At 42.7% G+C, this 20,548-nt stretch overlaps 1 pseudogene; it reads left to right on the top strand.

The window, feature by feature from the left end:
• Window positions 1–7,578: 7,578 nt before the first annotated feature.
• On the top strand, window positions 7,579–8,802 carry LOC111186533 (transmembrane and coiled-coil domains protein 1 pseudogene; annotated as a pseudogene).
• Window positions 8,803–20,548: the final 11,746 nt, after the last annotated feature.

The raw sequence follows: 20,548 nt of genomic DNA, 5'->3' as shown, positions 1-20,548 counted from the left end.
GCTTAGTAGCTTAAATTCCAAACATTTATTTTTCACTTGTGGGTCTGTGGTTGTGGAGCTGCTCGATGCTGCTGGGGTGTGCTGGACTTGATAGCATGTGGGAAAGATCCAGGTCTCTCTGTCTTCTCGTTTTGGGGACAAGACTGAAGGAGCAGCCACTGTTGTTTGCAGGTGGACAGTACGAGTTCAGAAGGTTGAGTCAAAACATGCAAGTGGGCATACTGAGTATGTCCACTCACATGCCATTGGCCAAAGCAAGTCCTAAGGCCAAGCCCAAAGTCAGCTGTGGAGGGGTGGGGCTGGTAGCTAGTGGAGTCAGCAAAGTACTCTACCTAGACAAGTATGAACAAATAATTACTAACAAATAATACAGTCTACTGCACAGTCCCTAAGGCCTAGAAGAAGTGTGTTTGTTTGTTTTATAAGATATATATATATAGACATATTTGTATTAATTAAAATCTGCAGAAGTTCTCTGAACCATCACTTTGTTCGATTTTCCTGAAATGCCCTCCCGACCTCTGTCTCCCCTTTTCTCCTTTCTTTCAAGACCTGCGTTGCCTGGCATGGAGCTTTGCATACATCAAGCAGTCAATAAATGCTTGTTAAATTTATGGTTGAATTTAACCTTTTCTTCCTGATGTGACTTGTAAAAAAGTAGCCTTTCAAAGAACAGGCATTCAAAAAAAAAATGACTGAATTGAATTGAGGACAGGAAAAAGAACAGCTCTTTGAATATAGCTGTTGATGGAGACCCAGACAACCTTGTCTGATTCAAGGATTACAAACAAGAAAACCAGAATGCCATCCTACTGCAATTTTCTGATGTCTTTAAGAGCTAATAACTTAGCCCCAATTAATTAAAATCTATCTTTTTTATTTGATACATTTCCTTTGAGCTTCATTCATTCTCTTACTATTTATATTTGGTATCGTTTCTAAAAATTGCAAGAAGATCTAAACACATTTTATTCTCTTGCTAACCAGGTCTTCCAGTGTGTGAATTCCAAGCATGTGTATAGTGAAAATGCTCCTCTAGTGATTCTGATGCACAACAGATATTAAAAATCATGTTTAATAAGGTAACAGAATGAAACTTCAGGCCTCTTAATCCCGCCCCCCGCCCCAAAACCTGAGAGTTGGGAGGCCATGTTCAGTGCTCTTCTTCTCTAAATCAGTACTTCATTTGCCTCACAAGAATGGAAAGGACATAAATTTCAAATTCTGGAAAGATGAGGTTGAACTCTGGGTCTGCCATTCACTGCCTGCGTAACTTTAGGGCATTGGCCTCTTTTTTTTTTTTTCTTTTTCAGTGTGAAAAGGGACTAATGATAGGACCTACCTCATAGAGTTGTTGTGAGGATTAAGTGAATAGTGTATATACAGTGTTGGCACATAATAGGTGCTCAATGAACACTTGCTCCCTTCCTTGGCAAAGCATGGCATCTGGCCCCAAAGGGTGACCAGGTCATGAGGGAAGAGAAGAATGCTGTAGAAAAACCTGGATTCTCCCCTTGGGAGTTAGTCTCCTCCATTTGCAGAAATGCATCTCAGGCGAAGACACTGTGCATAGGTGAAGTATTAACTGTGAATGCTGTTGTTTTTTGGTTTGTTTTGGTTTATTTTTATTTTTTAATCTGAAAAGTCTACTGGGCAGGGAGTATGAAACTGAATGAATGAAAGACTATAGGGATTAAAAAAAAAAAGATGTACTAACTACTTTTGCTGAAGCTTTTGACTGCTGATTACTCAAATTACTGACTTCTGAACTGGGTCTCAGTCCTTCTTGCAAAGGTTCCACAGAGCAGGCCTTTGTGCCCCATGAAAATGCTGGTCTACCGGCCACGCCCAGTGACAGACCCTTACCCTGGGCTCAGTTCAGGACTTGGCATGTGTGATAGAACCTAAATGTTCATTTTCCTAGCAGTAAGGCTACAGAAAATAGAATAACCAATGGTTTAACGTTTTGTTAATTTCTGCTTTAGCTGGGCAGAGAGGTACTTTCAACACTTGAACTGAATTGAATGGAATTCGGCCCATAGCCAGAGGACCTTAGTACAGTCATATCCTATCTTCTCTGAGGCAGTTACCAGAATAGGAATTAAAATATAGCTAAAGATGGAAACCCTTCTTTTTCACAGGAGCAACAGGAGTCTAAAGACCTATGAAGATGGTGGGTATAGTGCTGGGGGCAGCAACAATACAATGTTGCACAGCAGTTGTGCAACCACCCATTGTAATAAGTTCTAAAACATTTTCAGCATCTCGAAAGAAACTCTTGTAACCATTAAGCAGTCACGCCCCATTTCCCACTACCATTCTTCTTTCTGTCCCTGTGGATACCTCTTTTGGATATTTCATAAAAATGGAATATGTGGTCTTTTGCGTCTGGCTTCTTTCACTCAACATAATGTTTTTAAGATGTCCCATGTTGCAGCATGTATTTCTCTTTCAGCAAGAGAAATTATTTCATTTCCTTTTATGGTGGAATTATATTCCATTGTAAGGATATACCACATCATTTGTTATACTTTCATCAGTTAATGAAAATTTGTATGTTTTTGGTTACTGTGAATAATGCTGCTATGAACATTTGTGTACAAGTTAATGAATGAACATATATTTTCATTTCTCTTGGGTATATGTTGTCTGAGTTAGCCTTTGCTACAATAATGGTGCATTACTAAAATAAGGCATTTGGAATTTGATAGGGATTGCATTGAATCTGTAGACCTTTGGGGAGTATTGCCATCTTAATAATATTGTCTTCCAATCTATTAACATGGGACATCTTTCCACTTATTTAGGTGTTCTTTAATTTCTTTCAACAATGTTTTGTAGTTTTCAACGTGTAAGTATTTCACTATCTTGATTAAATTTACTCCTAAGGACTTTATCTTTTTGATGCTATTGTAAATACAGTTGTTTTCTTAATTTTATTTTGGAATTTTTTTTCTTTCTTTTTTTTTTTTTTTTTTCTTTACTAATTGCCCTGGCTAAAACTTCTGGTACAATGTTGAATAGAAGTGTGAGAATAGACATCTCTGTCTTGTTCCTTATCTTACAGTGAAAGCTTTAGTCTTTTACCATTAAGTGTGATGTTAGTTTTTCATAGATGTCCTTTATAAGGTGGAGGAAGTTGCTTCTATTCCTAGTTTGTTGAACATTTTTATGTTGAAAGAGCGTTGGATTTTGTCAGATTTTTTTCTGTATCAGTTGAGATTATCATGTGGTTTTTGCCTTTTATTCTATTAGTATGGTCTATTTTATTTGTTGATTTTCATATACTGAGTCAGCATTCCAGGGATAAATTCCACTGGGTCATGGTGTATAATCCTTTTTATATGTTGCTGGATTTGGTTTGCTTGTATTTTGTTGAGGATTTCCATGTCTATATTCATAAGGGATATTGATCTATGATTTTCCTTTCTTAAGATACCTTTGGTTTTTATATCAGAGTAATACTGTTCTTATAGAATGAGTTAGGAAGTTTTCACTACTCTTCTATTTTTTATAAGAGTTTGAGAAGCATTTGTGTTCATTCTTCTTTAAACATCTGATAGAATTCACAGGTGAAGCCATCTGCTTCTGGGCTTTTCATTGTTGTAACTTATTGATGACTAAATCAATCTCTATACTTCTTTTAGGTCTATTCAGATTTTCTATTTCTTCTTGTGTCAGTTTTGGTAATTGTGGTTTTTAGTACTTTACATTCCTGCTTTTACTAATTTTAGTCATTTCATTCATGATTTTAGTACTTTTCTCTCTTTTTTTTCTTGGTCAGGGTAGCTAAAGTTTTCTCAATTTTGTTGATCTTTTGAAATAACCAACTTTTCATTTCATTGATTCTCTGTATTTTTCTATTCTCTATTTTGTGTATTTCTATTATAATATCTTTTCCTTTTTGTTGCTGTGAGTTAGTTTGCTCTTTTTTTCCAAGTCTCTTAACTTGAAAAATTAGGATATTGATTTTATTACTTTTGAAGTAGGTATTTATAGCTATAAGTTTCCCTCTCTACAGTACTTTTACCGCATCCCGTAAGTCTGGATATGTTGTATTAATGTTTGTTCATTTTTTTCTTTCAGCACTTTGGATATGATATCCCTACATATTTTCTGGTGGTAAATCAGCTGTTAATATTATTGATTATTCCTTGTACATGGGTCACTTCTCTGTTGCGGTTTTCAAGATTGTCTCTTTGACTTTCAACTGTTTGATTGTAATGCAACTCTGTGTGAATCTCTTTGAATTGATTCCACTTGGAGTTTCTTGAGCTTCTTGAATGTGTAGATTAATTTTTTTTTAATTTTGAAAAATAAATTCAAGAAGATTTTTACCATTATTTCTTTAAATGTTCTTCCATTCCCTTTCTCTCACTCCTGTCCTCTGGGAGTCCCATTTGTACGTATGTTGATATACTTAATGGTGTTTCGCAGGTCTCTTAGGCTCTGTTCATTTTTTTCCTCTTTTTTTCTCAAACTGGATAACTTCAATCAACTTTCTTCAAGTCTGATGATTCTTTTCATGCCTGTTTGAATCTGCTGCTGAGCTTCTATTGAATTTTTCATTTCAGTTATTGTACTTTTCAAATCTGGACTATTCTCTATTTGATGAGACCCTCTCTTAGTTTCTTTAGTTCTTTCTCTATGGTTTCCTTTGAACATATTTTTAAACAGCTGGTTTAAAATCTTTGTCTAGTAAGTCCAACATCTGGACTTCCTCAGGTATAGTTTCTATTGATTGCTTTTATATTTCACTGTGTATTGTTTCTTCATATCCTTTGTAATATTTTGTTGAAAACTGCACTTTTTGAATATTATGTGGGCAACTCTGGAAATCAGATTCTCCTCCCTCCCTAGGATTTGTTGTTGTTGCTGCTTGTTGTACTTTTGGTCTTTGTTTTTTAGTGGCTTTTCTGAACTAATTCTGTAAAGTCTGTATTCTTTGCCATGTATGGCTACTGATGTTTCTGGTCTGTTCATTTATTGGTTACCTAATGATTTGGACAGAGATTTCCTTAAACACCTGGAACCAAAAATTCTTAGAGCTTTTGCCAACAGGCTCTCTGTGAGTGTTGAGGCATACATTTAGCATCTAGTCTGGAAGTTTACAGCTCTGTCCTAAGCTTCATGTTATGCTTATGCGGAGTCTCAAGGTCTGCCAGTAATGAGAGTGTAGGGCTTCTTGGGTCTTTCTTGAGCAGGTACACAGCTCTGGGCATGTAAATAGCCTTCTATACTCCGGGAAATATTTAGGAGCTCTTCAAAGTTCTTCATTCCTTACTCTTTCTTTTCAAGCTTCCAGGTTAGTCTGTTGTTTGCCCAGCTGTTATCCATTGCCTCAGGCAGCCGTGGCTAAAATATTTCCTTGTAATTGTTTTTGACAAATGTTCCTGGGTAGTGGCTTTAGTACTAGTTGAGTTTTGAGTCAAGTGAGATGAAGATAGCCTTTCAAGCAGTCTTCCAAAGAGTCACTAGTAGGTCAAATAATGACAATTCTTTGTGAATGGGGTTTGTTCTGTCCTCTCTGGTATTGAGAATGTGGACCATTATTTTCAAGGCTGTTACTGAGCTGGGGAGTGGGTGGTTGGACTAGGGTAAGTTAAAACACCACTAAGCTAACGATTCTAACATAGATTTAGCTGTTTTTCTTGAGTAAGTGCTCCCTGTGTTATTGCAAGCCTTTGGTTAATTTCCAGATTCCTGTCAAAACTGATTCTTACAGTTTTTGACATTTTTTTCATTGCTTTCATGGAGGGACATACTTTTTGGAGTTCCTTACTCTACCATTTTGCTGAAGTCCTATCTGATCTTGAATAACCATACCAATACTGGACATTTGAAGATGTTATGCAGTATTTCAAGCAATTTCATATCCATTTTCTCATTTCATTCTTATAACAGAATTTGAAGTCAAGAAGTAAATATGCCTTTTATAGATGAGGAATTTGAGGTGCCCTGCATGAAGCTACTCTTGTCTTCCCAGCTCATCTGTCATATTATAATTGTGATTAATCTATTTTCATAGGTAGACCATGAACTGCAAGACAGAATAGATAATGCTATTTGTACTATTAGCATAATTCTTAGAACAAAGTACAAATTTTGGAATTAAAAAAAAAGAATAATGAATAAAGTTTAACACATGAGACCTCTTTCCTGATGAATGGATTCATGAAATCCTACAGTGTTAGACCTGAAAGTGTCCTCACGGGCTACATCGGGAGGGAAACGATGGTGTAGGACTTAGTTCCTTCCCTAATGTTTCAACAAAACCAACTCCACATTAATTTTTTCTCCCCATGTTCTTTTAACAAATATTAATAGAGCTCCTACTCTGCCCCAGGCCTTGTACTAGTAGCTAAGAACTTAGAAATTAATAAGACAAACTCCTTGTCATGAAATTTACATTTGTGAGACAAAGAATGAGTATATAATTTCTAGAAGTAAATGTAAAAAACCCCCAGAAAAACAAAGAAAAGCAAAACAAGGCAGGGTAAGGTAGGAAGGGCACTGGAAGACACAGAATTATTTTAGATAGTTTTAACAGAGATGTCTTTTCTCAGGTGATATTTAGGCAAAGATATGAAGGAAATGAAGGATCAGGCCATCTGAGAATGTAGGGGCGGTGTTATAAGCAGAGGAACAGCAAATGCCAAGACCCTGAGGTGGGAGAGAGTTTAGCCTGATCCAGAAGGAATGAGAAGGCAGGCATGGGCTGAGCAAGGGCTGAGTGCCATGTGTGAGAAGGTGGAGATCAACCAGGTCAGCTCGTGGGCTGCCTTGGTAGATTTTCTTTGAGTGAATAGTTCTATGGATAAAGAAAAAGCTGAAAAATACTCAGTTTTATATTATAATTTGTGATTATTTACTTGCTCCCTTTTTTGACCTTAAAAAAAACCTGAAGTTCAGTTAATTTACAATGTTGTGTTAGTTTCAGGTACACAACAATAATATATATAATATTTATTCTTTTTCAGATTCTTTACCATTATAGGTTATCACAAGATATACAGTACAGGATATCTTGTGATATACAGTAGGTCCTTGATGTTTATCTATTTTATATATAGTAGTGTGTATATGTTAGTCCCAAACTCCTAATTTATCTCTCCACCCTGCACCCCATCCTCTCTTCCATCTTTTCCTCTCTTTCTTCATTCCTTCCTTTTCTTATCTTTCTTACTTTTCTTTCTTTCTTTCTTTGTGTTACCCACCAACAAAGGGATCTGGACCATGTTCTCTTTACCTGTGATAAACACAGCACCTGGCACATAAGGATACTCAAATGATATTTTTGAATAAGTGAGGAAATTGAGACCTGAAAGGTAAAGTAGCATTTTCAAGGCCACACAGCTTGTTAGTGGCAGAACCAGAGCTGGACCTATATTTAGTTCAGTTTCCGCTACTTTACCACATCCCTTGCACGGAATCAAAAACAGATCCAAAGAATTTTGCAATTAGCGTAGCTTGTCATTTCCTGCTACTGCCTCCAAGTATAGTCTAGTCACCCAATCACGCAGCTAAGTCATTAGCAAAAGAGTACTTGTCGTTTCATTGAGTCAGGTGAAAGCTTTCATGGTGACAGTCAGCATCAAAGATACAATGTGTTGTAAAAAACCAAAAGGTATGTTTTGGGAGGCAGGGTGGAGGGGCTGGACCATTGGTACAGTGTCCCAGGTCAGGGAAGGGTGACTTAGCTGCAAACCTTCCTTAATGAGGGAAGAGAGAGAAAGGAAAAATAGCATCAAGAAATTGTCAAAGTAGAAAATGCCACATTTACTACTTTGCAGATGCAGAGGCCAGAAAGCAGACAGAATCAGAACACACATTGTTAAAATGACCCATAATGCTTTGGAGAACAAATGTGATTGGCCAAGGCTTGAAGCATCTCTTTCAACACCAGCACAGGAGGTCATCTGTGTCTCCACACGATGTGCGGCAAATTCAGGTAGACCCGAGCCTGAAATGGATCTGGAAAGCAAGAACGCATGTGCTAAGATTGATGGTGTCTCCACCCACCCCACAGCTCTGAATGAGTCCTACAGCAGATCCAACTGCCATCCAAGATAAAGGAAGAGACGAATTTTCATAGTAGGTGGGGAAAGCCAGAGACCGCAAGGGGAAGTCACCAAATCAATAGGAATAGGTAATCTGGCCAGAAGATGGTAGTTGTTATAGTCAGGCCAGCCCAAGTCTCTAGCTATGACTGATGCTTCTAGCAGCTTAACTGTGATGGAAATAGCTTGTGTTGCTGCTGCATTTCAACCAAGAATAAATGGAGTAGTTGGAAGTAAGTAGCCTTGCCCAGACTTCCACTCGCATTGATGGCAGCATCCAATGGATTCCATGGATGGACTACGAGATGCTCAGTGCACAAAGGCTGCTATCGCTCACCTGCACCAGAAGACCCTGAAGTTTACATAACAGATCAAGGTTGTACAAACATCCCAGAGGACAATGCTGATGACTAGTTGAAACTTGCCAGCAGTGCAGACAAGCAGCAGGCCACCCACATCAAGCAGGTCTTTGAAGAACCAGGAACCTACTCAAATCTTCTTCCAGCTACAAAAGAAGCTTAAGTGCTACCACTGGAAGTTTTGGGAGATGGAGTGGGATGGGATCTCATGGCAACCACAGGACATCTTCAGGGACATGCACCAGGGTCTGAAGGATGTGGAAGTGAAGGTGGCTGGCTTCAGTGAGAGTGTGGTCGGCTTAACAAAGGTGCGCTTTCCAGCTTCTCCCAGCAGCCACTCAGGGGTGGGGGCCGTGATCTCAAAGCCCAAGGAGATCATTTGACTAGTTGGAGCAAATTTGACAGTGTGGGAATCTCTCAAACTTGATGCCCAAAGGAATCATGTAATTTTAGAGCTTGAAGGGATCTTAGAGATTCTTAGAGATTATGGCAAAGCCGAATCCCAGAGAAGGTAGGCAAGCTGTACACCACCACACAGACAACAGCAGGGTAGAAATTTGAGCCCAGCATGTTAGCCTTCCAGCCTAGTCCTGGAGCCTCTTTACCCAACAGAATGTAGAATGGAGGAATACAAAGTTGGATGCAAACGATCAACTGGCATGCTGAATTGATAAAGCGAAGACTTTTGAGGACCAAGTGTTGATTGTTGACCAGTAGACAGACTCTGGGCCACTGCTAGCATTTCATTTGTCTAAAGGCACCCCTTCCTCTGGGTGGACTCAGGCCACAGGAAGGCCATCAGCTTGGCACGAGGTGTGTGGGCAGGGTTTTGGCCTCTGCATGCCTTCTTGTCTGGGTAGTTTGTGTAGGATACACCCTGGACAGTCTCATCCAGCAGCCTGGCGAATTAGGGAAAAGTTACAGGGAAGCCCTTGATGTAGGAGGATAGTGCAGGGAGTCAGGGAGCTTTGGATACTCTGGTATCCATAGCCCAGTTCTGTGTGCTCTTGTCCAGCTAATGGGGTCAGAACTCAGGTGTGCCCCCTTGAGGCTGGAGGACTTCACACCGTTACCTGACCTGGTTCCACCAGGGTGTGTAGCTGAGTTCTGTGACTGTCATGGCTTAAACCACAAAACTGAGAGACTGTAACCAGAAGCCTCTCTTCCCCGCTGTTGCCTCCGATACCAGAATGCATCTCTCCCCTCTATTGGGTGCTTAGGGCCAGCTCTAGTTGCTTTCCTGGCTAGAGGTGGCACTGAGGGCTGCTGCCTAGAACTTGGGGCTCCAACACACTGCCAAGCCTTTGCTCCCAGCTGTCCCCATTGTCAATCAGAAAAGTAGAAGCAGCGTCTGGCCGCACAACCATCTTGTCTCTCTAAGACCAGGGCAGTTCGCTTCTACCACTGGGGCTTCCATACGGCCTCTCCGCACCTCCTGCCACCTACTCCAAGGAGTTCCATCCTCTTGCAGGGCAAGTCTCACCTATTTCCTGCCTGAGCATCACTCAGATGCAGAGTAGCTGCATTATTGTCTTCTCCTCATGGGTTCCAGGAGACAATCTCCCCACGGAAAATAGTCTGAGCTTGGAATTCTACCAAAGCACAGACTGTTCTGCCTGGTGTCTTTAATACATATACAGAGAGTCTTCCAAAGAACCACATCCACCAGGAGACTGTTACACCAGTAACAGGCTCTGGTCCTGAGGTGGGTATTTTTTTTTTGCACAGGCTCTGGACGCGCAGGCTCAGCGGCCATGGCTCATGGGCCCAGCCGCTCCGCGGCATGTGGGATCCTCCCGGACCGGGGCACGAACCCGTGTCCCCTGCATCGGCAGGCGGACTCTCAACCACTGCGCCACCAGGGAAACCCCTGAGGTGGGTATTTTGAACATTTGTGACTTTATAGTCGATTGTCTCTATTTGTATATTTAAAGTATACATTGACATATGCTAGTATCACATTAATAAATTTTATATAAGGTTGTTTTAAGATACTCTGTTTTTAGGAAAATACCCACACCAAACTGCTAATAATGGGATTAGGGATAAAGGTAAGTGTGAGAATTTTCATTTTCTATACTTAGTATGGTTTGAGGGTTTTTTTGTTTTTTTGTTTTTTTAACAACAACACATGTTACTTTTGTGATCACAGACAAAATTTAAAAACATGGAAAATATATACTTCACATACTATGCCTAATTAAACACTGCACACACACACACACACACACACACACACATATATGTATTCTTTATTCTTGAGAATAGTATTTGATGTGGGGAGAGAGAGAGAGCACGAGCGGGTGCAGGTGAGCGTAGAGTCTGGAGACACCTGCGCATGGATGAGGTGACATCATCAACAGGTAAAAAGCTGATGAGGAGGTTAAGTGCTGCCATACAAAGTGGCATTTCTGTCTGGGCAGCTTTAACTCTTCTCAGACCCTTCCTTCCAAGTGATGGCTTCTGCTCTACTTTACCTAAATTACAGGAAGTCCTGGTTCTTTGTCTCAATATTCACTCCATTCAGCCCTCCCCCGCCTTTTGGTTAATTAACATTGAGAGCAGTTTCATTAGATGAGCTATATCACTATAGTCTGGCTTTTGGCAGTGATAAAAGTGCTTCCAGGGGTTTGCCGTGCATATCACTTGTCTTCCACCTCCCACCACGCCCCTGCACAACCGTCTACACACACACACACCACACACACACACAACTTGAAAATGGTCTGAATGTTAAGACAGTTTTGTAACTTATTCAATAAGCCATGCAAAAGATTAATTACACATTTTTACATGTAATTTGAGTTCAACCTTCTCCTGTGCCTTTCTCTACACATACAAGGAGCTCAGAACTCTGACACTTGACTTTCTGTAGAATGACATCATCTTCTTGGCCGTGTGCCTGTGGCTGTTCTCCTGGCTGAAACTCAAGCAAATGTCAGGCAGGTCAAAAATCAGAAGGGGGAAATATGGTTGTGTGAAATCAACTGAATCAACTCACATTTATTACAAAGCAACTCTGGGCAGAATGCATAAAGGCTGAAGAATCAGAGAAAGCTTAAGACATTCCCGAAGTGAGAGTGTTGATTTGAATTCTTAAATTAAGCTACTGATCCAATTTCCATTTTTGCATTTTGTGATCTTGACTAATTTGATAGGCAAAATTTTATGCCATTGTATTTAGATGAAATTCCTTTGATTACTGGTGAGAGTAAGCACTTTAAAATACATTTTATTGTTATTTGCATTTCTTTTTGTGAATTGCCTTTTTGCCCATTATTCTTTCGAGGTACCAGCTCTTTCCTTATTACAAAGTAACAGTACTTCATATACTAAGGATCTTGACCTTTTGTTTGCAATATTTGCCATAAATATTTTTCCTAGTTTGACATTTATCTTTTAGTTTTGTTTATGGTTTTTCTGACTTTCAAATGTTTTAATGTAGAAAAATCTATCCATTGCCTTTGGGGTTCATCTATTACCTTTTTGTTTTTTGCTTAGTAAAGGCTTTACCACTCTGAGATCTGATGAATCTAATAAATTTTTATCAGTGTTTTCTTTCAGTTTTTAATTCTTTGAATTCAGCTCTTTAATCCTTCCTTATTGCATTTTGGAATATAGTGTAAAATAAAGATCTAAATTAATGATTTCCCCTAATAGGTGAATCTCCTATTTGTTGTAATCAATTCACCCTTTTCTCATTTATGAAATTTAAAGGATTATACAAATAATATAGCTGCAATAAAAAAAATCAGAAAATACAAATAGTGGAAATGAGGGGGAAAACACTTGTATTTTCTTTCCACTCTGAGTTGAGTGTTAGCAATTTCCTCTGCCCTTCCAGACATTTTCTTTTCTAGATGATGCATACATTTCCCCTCCAAATGGAATCATATTGCAATATGGTTTTGTAACCTGACGTTTTTCCATTCAGTAATGTATCATGACTATCTTTCCATGTCAGTCAATATACTTTTAAAGCACTATGTCCTAATTAACTTTTCATTGAAATATATTGTACATTTCATAAGTGTACAGCTGGATGGATTTTTACCAACTGAACACATCCATGTAACCAGCTACTAGATCAAGAAGAAGAATATTACTAACACCCCCAAAACCCTCCAAATGGTTCTTGCCTGTGATCTCTCTTCCCCAAGGGTAACCACTGTCCTTCTGTCCTGACTTCTAACAGCATAGATTGATTTCATAGTCCTATTTTTGATAGCTACATTGTATTCCATCACACATAAATGTATCACAGTATACTTGCTATGGGTTAAATTGTGTCCTCCCCAAAGATATGTTGAAATCCTAACTTCCAGTACCTGCAAATGTAACCTTATTTGGAAATAGGGTCTTTGCAGATATAATCAAGTTAAGTTGAAGTCATCAGGGTGAGTCCTAATCCAATATGACCGGTGTCTGTATAAGAGGAAAATGCCATATAAAGACAGAGACACACAGAGAAGAAGGCTATGTGACCATGGCGGTGGAGATGGGAGTGATGCTGCTGTAAGCCAAGGAACAACAAGGATTGACAGCCACGGCAAGAAGCTAGGAAGAGGCAAGGAAGGATTCTACTTAGAGACTCAAAGGGACCATGGCCCTGCCAACACCTTGATTTCAGACTTAACTTCCAGAACTGTGAGAGAAGAAATACCTGTTGCTTTAAGCCACCTAGTCTGTGGTACTCTGTCATGGCAGCCCTAGGAAACTGATAACCCAGTTTTGATGACTTTGGGGTTTTTCTTACATTTTATTATTTTATAGTGTTATGAATATTTATTTTTTTCCTTAAAAGAAACTACAAGAATGAACTATCTGAATCAAAGAATACTAGTAGACAATGTGAGTACAAAGTACTTAGTAAGACAATGGCTATGATTCACCAACTCTATCTCTCAGTGTTATACTTGGTGATAGAGGTGATGTGGGCTCCTTCCTTTGTAATGAATTCCTCTGTAACTCCAGTCTCACCAGGATTCCCTAGCCTGTGGGTACAGTGGGCCCACATAAAGATATAACTCACTTCTGCCACCACCTCCATAATCAGAACATTCCAGCCCCTTATCTCTAGGAGTCTCTGGGGTGGGGCATGAGGCAGTGGTGGTTATCATTCCAGTTCTTGAACAATCCTTGCACCTTCTTCTCAACGTCCCAACACATCCTCCATAAAGACTTTTGGGGGCCTGACTGTGCTACTCCCTCTGAGAGTGCATTAAGTCAGTGGAAGGACCCATCTCATCTTCAGAAGCTGAGCTGCAAGGTGCCAGGGCACTGTGGCATTCCATGTGGTCCTCATTGCATTAGAACCAGGCAATGTTTCTTTCTTTTTTTATTTTTCTGCGGTACACGGGCCTCTCACTGTGTGGCCTCTCCTGTTGCAGAGCACAGGCTCCGGACGCGCAGGCTCAGCGGCCATGGCTCACGGGCCCAGCCGCTCCACGGCATGTGAGATCTTCCCGGACCGGGGCACGAACCCGTGTCCCCTGCATCGGCAGGCAGACTCTCAACCACTGCGCCACCGGGGAAGCCCCAGGCAATGTTTCTTAAACAAGGAGAGAAGGGCTTTCTTAGCCACTCTGTACCAGGAGCCCCCAAACAGCCCTCCCTGTTTTGTCTTGTCTCCCAGAGTCCTGCTGCCTGTAGCCCTTTCACCTGGGACTTAGCTAGGAAGATTGGAATCTGAGGCAGACACCATGTGTCAGCTGCATTACAGTCCCCATGTAAAATATTCCAGATTGATGATTCCACAGTTAGACTTCATGCCGGGATGTATCTAGATCTTAACAGTGAGCACACTTTCTGCTCAAACTCATTACCTGCTGTCTTCTTGAGCCTTCATGATATTTTGATATTCATAGGTAAAATATCCTCTTCTCTTCTTTTTCAAAAAAAAACATTCTTATAAGCCATGACCTGTTTATTTCTCCAGATAAATATATGAATAGTATTGTCGACCATTAAGAAGTTGTCAAGGATGGCATCAAACCAATGAAATTAACAAGACATTTGACATCTTTGGCATGTTTGGGTTTCCGTCAGGTATGAGAGCATGTCTCTGTGCCTCGCTGAATCTCCTTTCACATCTCCTCCAGAGGGAGTTGGGGAGCTGGAGAGGAATGGCAGAGAGCAGTCCAAACAACCTGCTGAGTGGGCTTTGGGAAGCCGATCAAGCATTGCTGGCTCGAGTGCAGGGGAGGTCATTGAAAAAGGAGGCAGGATGAGTTCTGAGCCAGCTCTGGGTGTCTTCCAGGAATTCTTGATTTTTTTCATGGCACTGGATGAGAGAGTGTGCCCAGGGAACAAATCTGATGAAAGCAGAAAATAAGCTGATTTAGTAAAATTTGTCAGGAGGAATTGTGGCTGAACCCTGGAGCCAAGGATCATGGAAAGAGGGGTAAATTAAAAACAGGTAGCAATGTGCACTGTGGGTGTGGCTGAGCAGAGAGGCGAGGCTGAGCTAAATTTCAGGAGACTTGGATTCCAGTCTGAGCTCTGAAGTCACGCTGCTCTGTTCCTTTGGGCTAAAGGCCTTTCCTCTTGAGCATCTGTTTGCTCTTTTCTCGCTATAGGAGTGCTCACTGAAGGACCTCTAAGGCTCTCCTTGAGCTGGGTTTCTAAGTGGCATTTACTAGAGCAACACAGGAGTTGCATGGCTGAAAAAAGCCCCAAGATGTTAAACTTTCATGTCTAAACCAAAGGACATAATTATAGAATGATGTGATGAAGAAATGAAATTTCAAAGCACCTTTGGGATGATTCCTGCCAGTGGAATAAGAAAGGAAAAAAATCCAAGGTAGCTCAAGAACATTATTTAGGGGTGAGGGATACCTAAAAGCACTAAAAAAAGTGCTTTCCAAATGAGTTCTTTCTTTTGGTTTTGTTGGGTAACATCTCCCTGAGGTGAAATTCTCTCCGATATTGTGACTTGCTTTGTCGGTGGGATGAAGCAAGGAATGTGCCCCTTGCAGCAGGAGACTGTAACCACAGAAAAAATTTCCAGGTCATTTGTGTCTTTGGGGCTACACATTTGAAGAAGAAATTACATCATTGGAGTTTCAGATTTTTTTAAACTCATTTCCTTTCCTTCTTCTTTCCTTATTTTTTTAAAAAAAATTTTATTTACAGATTTTGCCATAAGCCTGTCACAGAGATGAATTATTAAAATTGGGCCCCAGATAGATGTCTGCTTCACAGATGGAGGAGGCTCCCCTGAAGCCTTTGGCAGAAACTGACATGTAGGGACTAAGCCCTTCAAAGGAGTCCCCACCAAGAGCTGCAGTGCATATAACCTGCCAGACTATATCTGCTTCTAATATTTCCATTTCCCCCATGGGGGTCCTGGCCAATAAATTCTTCCAATTATGCCCTCATGACTCCAACTCCACAAGTCATCCAGTACCTCACTACTCTGAAGGTCAAAAATGTCTTCATTGAGGCTAGCATTATTGTTAGCTTCAAGAACCATTCATTGCCAGGTTTTTGAAGGGGAAATAGGAAAATTCTAAGTTTTGCATTGTACCCAGCCTCCAAGATGGCCTCCAAATCAGTCCCCAATGATCCACCTCTTGGTATTCACACACTTGTGTGGCCCCCTCCCACACTGTGGCAGGGTGTGCATGAGTGTGTGAAAAATAGCATATTGCAGAAGAGGGGAGGTCAGCTGCCATGTAGTGAGGTCACTCGGGCAGCCTAGAGAGAACCCCACATGATGAGGAGGAACTGAACTCTCCAGCAACAGCCAGTGAAAACTAGACAACAACCTTGTGAGTGAACTTGGAGGTGGATTCCCCCCCGATGAGAGTACAGCTCTGGCTGACAATTTGACATCAATCTCATGACAGACCTTGAACCTGGAACCACCCAGCTATGCCACTCCCAGATTCCTGACCCTCAGAAACTCAGTGAGGTAATAGATGTTTGTTGCTTTCAGCTCTGAAGTTTTGGGGTAATTTGGAATGCAGAAATAGGTAACTAATGCACTCTGTGCTTTGTTTTTGGTTTTCTGAGTAAATAGGAAGACATGCTATGTGGAATGAACACATATATGCTATATGGAGTGACAGGTCAACATGTGTCTATCTTATATCTTCCCTGAGTTTGGGGCAGGATCGAGGAATCCATATGTTTAACTAGCACCCCAGATGATTCTTATCATCAGGAAAGTTTGAGAAACAATACAGAACAGGATTCAAAAGTGAATGAGACATACCTCTTCTTCAGGAAACTGTGCAAGATGGAAAGCAAATTGGTACACAGAGATACATTTAAAGAGAGGCACCAAGTGGCAAGGAAAGGTTTGAATAGCCTTGGGGGAATCAAGGAATGCTTCCTGGAAGAAATGACACATGAGTAAGATCTCAAGGGTTGGTTAGGACCTCAGGGAGCAATATATGGAAAGAATCACAGAATGAGAGTAACTGGTGGCATTTATCAGGGGCCTGCATTGCACCAAGCACTTTACCTGCCTCATCTTATCCAGTCCTCACAACGGTCCTGTGCAGTAGGAGCTACTGTCACCCATTTTACAAGTGGGAAAGCTAGGCTTTGGTTAGCACACTGTCCAAGGTCACATAGCTCCTGTGTGCAGTACTAGGTAGAAAGGAGATAGCTGACTCTATCTGCCATGCTTTTAACCGCTATCGTGTTCCATGTCCTAGGGGACATGAGACTCAGAAATGTGAAAGGCTGGGACATTTTTGCAAAAGACAGGAGTTTTGTGGAAATAACAGAAGAAGGTGTCCACGGAGGGATATGGGCCAGGGGAGGATACTGTATGAAGTGCTGGAACATGGCAGTGGTTTCCTAGTGCAAGCTCAACTCCTTCATTTAGTGAATGAGGAAAGGGAGCCTCAGAAAAGTTCTGTGACTTGCCTGAAGTTTGATAGTGGCAAAGAGGAGTAAAAGTCCAGACCCCTGGCAGCCCCATTTCCATTGTGGACAACTGGAGGCCAAACTTTGATGCCTTACTAAGGAGATCTGAGCTCTTCCATGGCTTTTTTTTTTTAAATAAATTAATTTATTTTTGGCTATGTTGGGTCTTCGTTGCTGCGCGTTGCCGTGCGCGGGCTTCTCATTGCGGTGGCTTCTCTTGTTGCGGAGCACAGGCTCTAGGCACGCAGGCTTCAGCAGTTGTGGCTCACGGGCTCTAGAGTACAGGCTCAGTAGTTGTGGCACACAGGCATCGTTGCTCTGCGGCATGTGGGATCTTCCCGGACCAGGGCTCGAACCCGTGTCCCCTGCATTGGCAGGCGGATTCTTAACCACTGCGCCACCAGGGAAGCCCATGGCTTATGTTTGTTTTGTTTTGTTTTTAAACAACTTTAAGTGTACACTTCGGTGACATTAAGTGTATTCACAGTGTTCTGCAGCCATTACCACGCCCCATTTCCAGAACTTTGTCATCAACCCAAACAAATTCTGTGTCCATTAAACAATAACTCACCATTCCTCTTCTTCATTCTATTTTCTGGCTCTATGAATCTGCCTAATCTAGGTACCTCATATATTTGGAGTCATGTGTTTATCCTGTTGTGTCTGAATCTTTTCACTTAATATGATGTTTTCAAGGTTCACGCATATCGTAGCATGTATCAAGACTTCATTTCTTTTTTCCCCCATTTTTTCTGTTGTGGTAAAATACATAGACTATTTACCATCTTAACCATTTTTAAGCGTACAGTTAAGTGAATTAAGTCCATTCATATTGCTGTGCAACCATCACCACGATCCATCACCCTAACTCTTTGCATCTTGCAAAATTAAAACTCTGTACCCATTAAGTAGGAACTCCCCTTCCCTTATCCCCTCAGCCCTTGGCAAGTGCCATTCTACTTTTGGTCTCTATGATTTTGATGCATCTAGGTACCTCATATAAGTGGAATTAGGCAGTATTTGTCTTTTTGCGACTGGCTTGTTTCACTTAGTATAATGTCCTTAAGGTTCATCCATATCCTATCATGTGTCAGAATTTCCATCCTTTTAAAGGCTGAAAAATACTCTGTTGTATGTACCTACTACATTTTATTTATCCATTCATTTGTTGATAGACGTTTGGGTTGGTTCTACTTTTTGGCTGTTGTGAATAATGCTGCTATGAATATGGGTGTACAAATATCTCTTTCAGACACTGCTTTCAATAATTTTGGGGATATACCCAGAGGTGAAATAACTGGATCATATGGTAATTCTTTTTTTTTTTTTTTGACTTTTGAGGACCTGCCATATTGTTTTCCACTGTGACCGCATCACTTTACATTCCCACCAACAGCACACAAGCGTCCCAATTTCTCCACATCCTCGTCAACACTTTTATACTTCATTCCTTTTTTCAAGGATAAGAAATATTCTAATGTATACGTACACCACATTTAAAAAATCCACTTATCAGTTGATGAACGTTTGGGTTGTTTCCACCCTTTGGCCTGTTGTGAACAATGCTGCTATGAACATTGATGTACAAGCATCTGAGTCCCGGCTTTCAGGGTTTTTTGGGAAGTAGAATTGCTGGATCAAAAGCTAATTTGATATTTAAGTTCTTGAGAAATCTGTAGACTTTTGGAGATCTGCGCTCTGTAAGTTAGCTCTGGTCATCCTAGCCTTTTGAACAGATATCCCTGGGTGGGTGGGAGGCCACCTCTCTCTCCCGTATCCACACGGCTGCCCTCCCCCCGCTTCCTTGCTTTCCGGAAAGCGGTTCTCAGAGCCTCTAACACAGGGGTCAGGCGGCTGAAATGAAGCTGACCCCGGCGTCCAGTTGGGCTTGTCTGAGGGAACTACCTTTGGGTCGCTCCCAGCGTCTCCTGCGAGGGCGGTGTGGGCAGGAGGGGAGGCTCCTCCCGGTTCTCTGAAATCTCGCCAGCTCATCGGGCCCGACCGCCCATTCTGGCGGTGGCCCCGGGGCTGGCCAGGTGAGCGGCCGAGCGGTCCCGAGCCCCGGGTTGGGCGCAGCCCTGCGGGATGGGAGCCTCGGGCGCCGAGTCCGCGCTGAGCCGCGCTCCGAGCTCCACCGCCCTCGTTCCCGCCCCAGGCGGCCGTTCCGGAGCCTGAGCCCAGGGAACGCGCGCTCCTTCCGGCGTGTCCTCGCCTCGAGCTGCCGCTTCTGCATCCCCGACACTCCGGCCCCGGGGGGACTCCCGGGGTCCCCAGCCGCGCGCGTGCCTGGGCGACCCGACGTGCCCTGCCTGGAGCCCGGAGCCCCTCCCTCTCGTGTCTCCCGGACCCGGCGGAGCACGCCTCCCCGAGCCGGGCACCCCGGCCCTGGGCGCCCCACGGTCACCCGGGCGGGGACAGCGAGGGGGGCGGGGGGGGGGCGTTGGTGGCCACGCCGAGGAGCCGCGGTCCTCTGATCTGCGGCGGCGAGAGCGCAACTCCCGCAGAGCCCAGCCGGGAAAGATCCCCGAGCAGAGGAGGGCGAGAGGGGACCCGTGCTCTTCCTATGGGCCTCTGGGAGAAGCGGCTCGTGTCCCCGGACCCGGAATAAAGAGCTCAGGACCTTGTCCGCCCGGCGCCGGGATGCCGCAGGTACGCAGCGCGCCCTCCGGGGCGATGCTCCTAGGACTCCCCGCGGCAGCGGCCGCCAGGGCGCGGGGGCTTTTGAGTGGGGAGGGGGCTTTTCAAGAGACTCGCACTCGTGCTCATTTCTGCAGGGGACCCGGTCTGTCCCCTCCTTCTGTCCTTAGGCGTAGCCTCTGAGGCTCCGAGGAGAAAGTTGGGAGCAGGCTTATCAGCAGAGGCTGCAAAGAGATGCTTCCAGAGATGGGAAGGTCTGGCCAGGGGGCAATCCCTAAACGCAGGGGCTCCAGAGGACACTGGGTGACAATGGGGTTCCTTCTGGGGAGGTGAGAATGAAGGAGGAAAAGAGATCGCTGGACAATATCTCCCCAAATCCCAAATCTCCTAACACCCGTTCTCCCCAAGAAGTTTTTATGCTCTTTGTTTTTAAAACATGACTTTGAGTCTTCCAGGTAGCGAGCTTGCAGGGTCCCTCTCCAGAGGTGGCGCGCCTCGGAGACCCACAGGGCCTGCGAGGGGTGAGGACTGTCCCACGCGGCGGACTGCATCCTTCCTGCCTGGATGGCAAGCCTGGCCCTCTCTGACCTTTCCGATTTGGGTTCTGCTTCA

The sequence above is a fragment of the Delphinapterus leucas genome, chromosome 13 (assembly GCF_059928025.1).
Source record: "Delphinapterus leucas isolate spDelLeu-1000000601 "Yukka" chromosome 13, BTC_Dleu_Yukka2, whole genome shotgun sequence".
Lineage (NCBI taxonomy): Eukaryota > Metazoa > Chordata > Mammalia > Artiodactyla > Monodontidae > Delphinapterus > Delphinapterus leucas.
This window is presented reverse-complemented; position numbering and strand designations above follow the sequence as displayed.